General features: G+C 32.1%; 1 long non-coding RNA gene across 1 annotated transcript; it reads left to right on the forward strand.

The window, feature by feature from the left end:
- Positions 1-824: 824 nt before the first annotated feature.
- Positions 825-6,611, forward strand: LOC123661117. The gene is made up of 2 exons (XR_006744299.1): positions 825-999; positions 6,176-6,611. It is a non-coding gene; the product is annotated as an uncharacterized LOC123661117 (long non-coding RNA).
- Positions 6,612-10,120: the final 3,509 nt, after the last annotated feature.

The following is a 10,120-nucleotide window of genomic DNA, read 5'->3' on the forward strand; positions in this document are numbered from 1 at the left end:
ATTATTTATTGATGTACTGATTCAATGACAAAAGTCAAACTAAGATCCGCTGGTTGATAAGTCACACGTTAGGTAATTCAGGGCGTGGGTGTCACATAATTGTGTGAACTAATTGCGTAATTAGCGCGACGAGTCACCGGGGGCGCGAGAACGAAACACCCTCTGTTTTTTAACAGCCGTGGGACCTATTAGTTACGTCTGTTTGTTTTAAATGTTTATCAAAGTTACATTATAAATATTTACCATATTTTACCACTTTCCAAAGTTTATCAATAACTTTGATGGGGTTTAAACAACTTTTGAGCTAAATACTTTACGGTTTACTTCGTTGTACGTAATAGGTACTATATTTTTATAACTAATAGCGTCGCCAAGTAAAACCGGAATAACAGTCCTTAATCTGATTTCCGGAACTGGGTCGAAATACCGGCTAATAATAAAAAGAATGAAGTGCATATAAGTTTATAGTAGGCAATGTGTACTCATTATAGTAATACTACTTATTAGTTAAATGTTTGAAGATTTGAGTGCAATAAATATTGTTATATTTTTACTTTTTTTTTAAATTAAATACATATAAATATTGTTATACGGTTTAATAAAAAACATTTCGTAAACATTTTCACTCCTTTTATTTTTACACCTTTAAGGGTGAGGTAGCTGAGGAGCTTCAAGCAAAACAATGCGAGTGCATCAATTTATTTCAATTTACACGATGGTATTGTTTCGGCGGGTGCGGGCGTCGTTCCCGCGCTTCCGGACGTTGCTTCCGACACGAGCGCGACGCGTGTCGCCATCTTTGAATTATACCCTACAGCGATTGCTGTTTGTTGTCAGAAAGAAAAACAATTGTCTTTACGATGACAACTTTTGAACAACTTTGCACGTTGTGATATTAATAATAGCTTAATATTTTGTATCGATTAAACGCAGTCGTTACGACCTTTTCTTCATATACAGTTTTTGTGATTGTTTTATCCGGAGCATTATAGTTGTTTGGTAATTATTTGGAACATCATGTCATGTATAAACAAATTATTGAATGAATGCCATTTGCAGAATGGGTATGATTATAAGTAAAAGTTAAATCAGTCATCAAATTACTTTTTGAAGTGAAACTTCTTTAGGTGCATGAGGGGTAAAATTTTTACGGATCAAACGCGTCACGGCGGCGTCACGAATTTTTTAAATTAGTTTTTTAATTATGATATCGCCTACTTTTTCAATTATTTTGCCAAAAAAGTTTCACTTTTGACATATGTACTTTGTATGCGCGATTTTTTTTTCTAAGTTACTTTCTTTAGGATATTCATATTTAGTAAACATTATACTTTAGTCTTTTAAAACATTAAACAATAATATTCATATAAAACTGTCACAGAATTTTGAACATTAGCTGTGACCTACAAATATTAGTCGAAGGACGTAACACACGTGCTATGAGAGCTTTAGGTATTATGTCAAGAGCTATTTATTTGAATTGTTAATAGGTATATATTCACTTCTGCTTTTGGCAGTGACCTTTAATTTCTCCGTTATTTGGAAGAACATTTTATTTAAGTCCACTACTACTTACTAGTTTTTTTCTAGCGATAGCGTAGATAGCTTTTACTTCCTACATTACCAAAATACCTTTATAATTAAAATGGAAGCAAAAGTTTAATAAAAAAAGGATGATAAAATAGAGAACAAAATACATTTTGATAAGGATTAACCAGTTAAGTATTTGTTCTGTGCAAGGAGCATAATGTCAGTATCTGAAAATATGATTCCCAGTCTTTACAGAATTCGACGCGTTTTCGCAACGGTCACAGCGCTGGATTGCAGCTGTTGCGCTGGTGGTTGCGGGTTCGATCCCCGCATGTGGTATTATTGGTACATGAGTATTAGCCACACAGAGGTTTTCCGTTGTTGGGGCGTTTGTGATTGTCTATTGTGTGTGTTTTTCCGGACCCCGACACTTGGAGTAAGTCCTAGTGGTAGCAGTTGAGTGTGAAGGGTTTATAAAAAATATAAACATTCATTTAAGTGCGGATGAATGTTCTTGAACGACGACCTGGAATCGAGCTTAGTGACTTTAACCCAGGCAGATGGACGATTTTTGGTTCAGAGATAAAGATGTCTGAGGTCCGTGAAGGTGACCCATACACACATCACTAATTGTCGTGCGATTGACAATATTTGAACATCTTGATGCGTATTTATAGATTCGCAACGTATCATCTCAATTTTTATACGATTCAGATCGAGATTGCGAGATAAGGCGAACCTAACGTAGTGTAGTGTATTAGTACAGTTAGTATTCATTACAATTGCAATATTTCACAAGTGAAAACGCGTTATTTGAACTTCAATCCCTAAAAATAAACAGTTTTACCTGCGATAAAGCAATTAAATCGGCCATTATCGTAACAAATAAAGCAAACATATATGTGAGAACGCGGTGATGCGTTTGTTCATCGAAGCCCGCTCGGGCGCGTACGTCGTGTCCACAACAAACATTTGCAATGACGCGCCCTGTGTACACTCGATCGGTTATATTTGTTCACTAACAGCCCGTCAATCTCGAAAATGAATGAAATCTTAAACAATGTATTATTTATTAACCGACTTCAAAAAAAGGAGTATGTATGTATGTTCGGGGATAACTCCGTCGTTTATGAACCGATTTTGATAATTCATTTTTTGTTGGAAAGAAAATATCCCTAGTTTGGTACCATGACAAGAAACCAGGATCTGATGATGGGATCCCAGAGAAATAGAGGGAAACTTTCGAAAATCCGCATAACTTTTTACTGGGTGTAATTTTTGATGCGATTTTAATGATTTTTAATTTAATCGAAAGCCGATGTTTATCATGTGGTCACATTTAAATTTCATTGAGATCTGATTATAACCTTTGGAGTTATCTTTGATAATACGTATTTACTTGACTATTTTTTCGTCTACCCACGTTGTATTACTTGTCGATATAATTTAAGTCGGTTTTTCTTCGTTTGCCTGCAAACACAATTATGTTAAAAATAAACAAAGAATGGTATTAGGCTCGAAAAGTAGTTGTTAGTTGTTAGATCTCAAATGGGACCAATTGGCACACACCACCTTTCGATTAAAATAAAATTTGTCGAAATCGCTCCACCCAGTCAAAAGTTCTGATGTAACATGGATAAAAAAAAATACAGTCGAATCGAGAACCTCCTCCTTTTTTGGAAGTCGGTTAAAAATTGACACCTTTTTAAAGTCGGCATTATGTAATTCTTATGAAAAATCAACTCAAATAGACTTTTAAGTAATCAACGCCTAAAAATTAAAAAAAAAATTATGTACTTAAACACTACTTATAATCATCATTGCACTTTTATATTACAGTAAGTAATTAAATTATTTATATGTAAGGTATGCTTCGTAATTATCTCTTTTTAATATCTATCTAACAAAGTATTGTACTTATATAAGAAACAACATTTGGTAGGTTTCATTATAATTAAATTCAGTCTTCATCTGAGCAACAATTAATACAAATAAAAGAAATAGTGTCTCCTGTAACACATCCTACATGTGCCCACATCTTACAAGTGATACACTTTACCCAATCTTATTTATTTGAATCTGTGTAAGCTTCACCACATACCAGACAATATGTATCTATAAAGAGATACGTGACATAATCCGAAAGTCTGACTAGCTTTCCGAATACTGCATTTTTTTTCTAAAAATTTAGCTGCCGCTAACTCGTACACTTCTTGGCTTTGTGTTGCCCGCTCTGACTTTCTTTTATACACCCTTATTCTGGAAGAACATAACTTGGGGCATATTGTAACACGTTACATCAAGCCTGGAATTTTGTTACAACTAGCCCCGGGTTTTTGTTACAACTAACCCCATGGTATGATTTTTAACATTTATCAACATAACTATTTAAAAAATTTAGCAACCTTAAAAACTGTTACACATTATCAAAGATAGATAAATTTGTATGTAAATAAAATATAGAAAGTCTGAAATCAGTCGATATTAATAATACAAACCAAAATTTTACGACAGTACAATTTCATATTACCTGGCAAAAATGATGCGCGTGCACAATTTCGCTCATTGCGCCGGCTGGCGGGACACTGGCTATGGCAACATGATGCAGCGCGGTTTATAGGTTAAATCGAGTCAAAGAAATGCGTTGATAAAGTTTAAGATCCTAGTGAAAAGAGCCTGTTACTACTTACCCCTGTTACAACAAGCCCCTCGCTCCCCTACTAGGAGACCTTTGCCTTGTAAATTTAATAATTATTGAATAAAACGTAAATCTCTTCTTCTGATTGCTTTATATCTTGTGACACAGAGTTTAGCATGTTTCTTCGCTTATTTAGCATTACTAGTGGTTGTCCCGTGATCGAAATTCGACCATAACTAATGTAAATTATAAAAATTTGAAAATTATTAAGGTTCCGTTGTCAAAGAATTATATTTCTAGTCTTTTTTATTGATTTGATGTATTTTTGATACACAATTAAAAAAAAAATTAGCACTCTGCACTCCTTCTCTATACAAACTATAAGTGTACGAAATTTCATACTCCTCCGTCCCACAATTTTCGTAAAAAGGGGTACAAACTTTTTGCTTCGCGTAATATATAGGGGAACACGGGGGAATCATAACCACGGGGTAGTGAGAACTACTTTAGTTTACGTGTATCTGAACGAGTTGTCTATGTTCCACCCATGTTTATATATCCGAGACAACGTCATTCTGCTCTTCTAGAGAAAGGTGGTACTCCAGGTGCAATTTATGACTGCTCAAAAAATGGATGGACTAATGAAAGTCTATTTTTAAATGGTTACAGCATTTCAAGACATTTGTAAAACCATGTGAGGATAACAAAATATTACTTATTTTAGACAACCGTAACAGTCATTCACCTCTAATAAACTCTAAGCCTACGAGTTCTGCAAAGCAAACTGCATATCTGTATCATACTATGTTGTCTATACCACCATACTCCTCACATCGATTGATCTTAAATCCAAAAATTTAATTAAGATCACGCCGTATGACATCGCCGGCTTATTTCAGAAAGCATACAGCTGAGTAGCTTCAATGGATAAACCTATAAGTGGTTTTCGCGCAACTGAAATAAGCCCAATTAATACAAATATATTCAGTGACGAGGACTATTACGTCGTTAATACTGCTTCCACCAACGTAGTGACTGACACTGTAGATCCTATTGAGATTAACCAACCAGAGAACTGCAATACTGTCTTCTGTCAATGACATTCAATTGCCCTAAATGGTTGTTAGTGAAAATAACGAAAACAATGAGGGATGTGTCCAAAACTATGTTCTGTCTCCCGCTTCTGAATCAAACTTGAATTCTGTACTGCAATATTTTTTTCCTGAACCATCAACTTCTCGAGAGGTTCGAAAACGAACACATAAATAGCATTCGCAAATAATCACTGCTACCCCAAATAAACGTGTACTAGAAGAAAAGAAAGCTAAACGTCTCATGAAAGAAAATAAAGAACCGAAAGGAAAGGGTAAAAAAGTTAAACAAGCAAAGAAAAAGGTACTAACTAAGGAAATAAAAAAGCAAAAAAAAACCTATTTAAAGATGGTACCAGTTCATCAGATGAATCAGTCAATACCCAGAATATTTGCGACGACATCAAAATCCGTTGCGTAGTTTTAAAGATTTAAGCATACATAGGGACATAGGGATATAGGGACAGAGAAAGCGACTTTGTTTTAAACTATGTAGTGATGAGTATTAATGTTTTTTTTTTTAATTTTTGTCTTAATAAGATAAACTTGACTAATTATAGAAAAGGTTGGTATGAAAGGGTAGGTATTGAAAATATTTTAATCCTTAAAGAATACCAATTTTCAGTAGTTGAAATCCTAGAAATCAAGATTCTAGGAACATGTTTAAGACATATTTTTCGTTTAAATAATATAATCACATTTTTTTAATAGTAAGTGTTGAGTTTTTTCTTGTGTCTTCAAGCATGTATTCGTTAATACACTTAACACAATGAAGCATAATATAAATATCTAATAGTTTTACAACTAATTTACATGTTAAAGGTTTTTATAAATAAGATTTTTGATAGAATGAGATGAGAATTTTTATACTAAAATTTTAATTTGCTGATGCCAAACTCTAAAATTTTTCTTTCAGCATTCTTCGCATCTTTACGGTTCAATGGCGAAACCAAAATAGAATAAGAAGTTTTCTGTTTATCGAACAACTTGTCCAACGGGAAGTGCTCCCGAAAATATAGAGTGAAGCTAACATGCAGCGGAGAGCATTACTGTAAAAGTTTTGTGTAACAATGTGTAATGTTGCCATTTCTATGCGCAAAATACGCCCGCCCGGAAACGGTGGAACTCACGTCGCTGTCGAGGGAATTGCGCAACTTTTCCATTGTGGCGCCATCTACAGATGTCCGATACACTGACACGTTTCCTGTTTCTCTTCAAAACATCTCAAGCTGTCAACTCATGAGCGGATGTCTTGGAGTTTCCTTGAGGGGTTTTTTATTCATTCAATTCTTGAAGAGATTTATTTGTTTTTCAAATGTAGTACAAATCAATAAATGTTATAGATAAACAAATACCTACCTTTTAGTTAGTATATATATATATATATATATATATATAGTACAGTATATTATATAGTACAATTTTAAATATTCATGCTACGCACCCGAAAGAATAATATTATGGTATATGATTCGGTAAAATAAATTGAAAATGTAAATATAATACTCGTATCAAAAAGTTTTTGAAACGTCGTAGAACGCATCGTTTTCACTGTCTGCGCGTGGGCTGGCACTATTCGTAGCAAGGTCGGACGATATAGTATTACAGCTTCTTTGACTAACGTAATTTGAACTTTGCGGCTGTTATTAAATTTTCCGTTTCTTTCTACTAGTTATAATGAAACAAGTAGAGCTACGGATCTTGCAAGACTGGCGGTCGTTCATGATTGCTTCGTTGTGTATTGTACTTCCTACGCATATCGACACACGTTACTAGTTACCAGACCAACTCTGTCTCTGTATAATATTTGCTAATCTTCACTATCCGGTTTCTATAGCACAAACATTTTCGTGGAAAATCTTCCTTTTATAGACATTTCTGTTCATATGTATACCTATTTAATATAATAAAGTTCATTTATGTGAACCCTTCAATTGATAATAATTTAACGTTAAAAAATTAATGAAATATATGTAATTAAATATAGATGGCAGCTGTAGTTTCATTATTGTCATCATATTTTATTTTAAAACAATTATGTGATATACTTTATTCATTTGGCAAAAATAGCTGGTGAGAAGGGTCAGTCTCGGTACTTAAATTAGATTTGAACATAGATGTTTTATCGTTGTATTGTAAATACATTTTATGCACGTGGTCACACGATAGACGTGGTTTATCACCATTTCTATGCTTACTACTAATAGAAATGAAATATTTTGAATGGAAATAATATAACATAAGAAAGCATTATATAATTACTAATACACCAATAACAAAAGTAAAAAAAATAGCGAGAAGGAACGCAGAAATATCTCAACATTTAATTCAAACATGACATGACTTGAGGTCACATGATGAGTTAGGATACTGAATACTTTTAATACCGAAATTAAGCACGGTTCTCTTGAGTCCTCGGTTTCCTTGTTGTAATTTGCTAACATGCTATTTTTAATTTCATTTATTCTTTTTTCGTTAAAGAGTAGATATTAAACATTAGATTACTGTAAATATTTTAAGGTTTTTTGTTTATAAGTTTAGAAGTTACAGACGTCATATTTCATAACCCTTAAGTATTAGATCAAATTAAATCGAAGCATGTTTTATACAGAAACCTTTACACCTAAGACTAGCTTTCACTTGGTACTTTACCTTAAAAGCTTAATGAAACAAACGGACATCGTGTGTCGGACATCGACAAACAACTATTTATGCATATTACGAATATATACACATATTTAGAATTTATATTTACATTACCAAGATAGCAATATGTTATATACGTAATCAGAATGACGCAAAGCCACGACAGTACCCCGTCATGGCTATTTTCAAATTATAATAAGATCACCATGTTCTTTGGAAACTTGTCTATGCAAATATATAAAAAAATATCTACTATTTTATATAGAACATACACCAATTATTTTTATTTATATAACAATGTAGACAAAATAGAAAAATTATACTTTATTTAAATATAATTTAAATAAGTTATAATTTTTTTTTTATTAAAATTATATATTTTGATTTTATCATTTGCTAAAGTAAACTAACAAAAGATACAAACACACACACCATTTGATGTGCATAAAATTCATTAATATACAATAACATGAACAAATGAAATACTTAAGATAGAACCTGGGCGTTAGAACAACCATCGATACAAGTAATAGTTCAAGTGTAGACAAGAAAGTCGCTACTGTAAGAAGAAAATTTGTCAATGTATTAATGAAACAAAATCCACAACAACAATTGAATTATACTGGAAAATATTGTTTTTTTTTATATATATTTATAATTTTTTAAGAGGACGTAGAATGAGACGTATCAAAATAATCTGTCGTATTAAAATTTTAAGATACATTGTGTTCATTTCACTTCATAGTGTTGGTTAGACGTCTTCTAATTTTATTTTTATTTATACTCTATTAAAACGACTATTTAATACTAATACAATGTAATTGTTGTTATTTTAATGTAAGTGTGTATCATCGATGTTTACGGAATTGCAAAGCAATTTTTTTTCCACATTTTAAAATTTTCCATTCCAAGATTATAGCTGGCATGGCTCTGTATTTTAAATAGAACTTAGAAATAAGGACAACTATTTCTTTTTTCATAAATATATTAACAGTTAGGATTAAAATGACTGGCATTTTAAGAGAATTACTGGATTATAAGTAAAAACGACAATATAGCGACATCAAGTAAATAGTAAATCACTTCGCAATGTTCCCATAGAGTAAACAGTAAATCTATTTATTGTAAATAAAGTAATATTTTAAGTAAATTTTTGTATAACAGAATACAATAAAATAAAATAATTTATTTATTAAAAATAATACCTATATTTAAATTATTAAAAAAAAAACAAGAACAGTACAAAAAGCAGCCTAAGATAGGATACAGAACCATTTCTTCCACATTATTAAAAGAAATATTTTTGTCTCTACAATTCGATATTTATTATATGATAGCCAATACATTCACGTGCCGATTTTACAGTTCGTGCGCAGCGTTTCACCAAACATAAACAAACCATACAAATTACGTTGCTTTCATTGACGACTCTTGCTCATTTCATAAAATATTTATAAGTACGAATTTATTTATTTATTTATTTATTTATACTCTTTATTGTACATAGCAAAAATGAAAATAATAAAATATTACAAATAACAGTGTACAAAGGCGGTCTTATCGCTTGAAGAGCGATCTTTTCAGAACAACTTTTGGGCATATAGAACACGGCACGGCATAGTAAAAGCGGTAGGGAAATGTACAAAGAGAAGTGACGAATTGTGTCACCCAGGTGGCCAGGACAATTGCAATTAGCGTGAAAAATAATTATAATTAAACGGGACATTCCACACGAATCGGATACCTAAGAAATGTTGATGTTTCCGATTTTAGTAATTTTCGAATATAATTTTATACCTACGTGTATATACAGTATGCTATCTATTCATATGTGCAATATTATTATAGTAGATTGTTTAATTAACGAGTTATTAGTCATTAAAGTTTTGAGTAACCAGCAGGTGCGCCCTTACTGTAAGTGCCAATATTAGATATTTAAAAGTTATTTTAAAATAAACAAGATAGAAAAACGTTATCTTGATTAAACGAGCTTTGTAATTATATTTTTAGATATTTGAAATTTTTAATTTTTTTTAGGAAAAATGCATTTAAATTTTTAAATTATTTTTTTCATACTTGGACCACTTTAATTTTTTTTTAAATAGTTAATAGTATATAGAAGATACTTGCAAAGTTCTACAATTGGCCGAAAAATCGTTATGCCTGAGCACAGTAGCCGGTGGTCGCCGTCCGGGGCTACATTTGACGCCCGCTA

Source organism: Melitaea cinxia, chromosome 16, assembly GCF_905220565.1.
Source record: "Melitaea cinxia chromosome 16, ilMelCinx1.1, whole genome shotgun sequence".
Lineage (NCBI taxonomy): Eukaryota > Metazoa > Arthropoda > Insecta > Lepidoptera > Nymphalidae > Melitaea > Melitaea cinxia.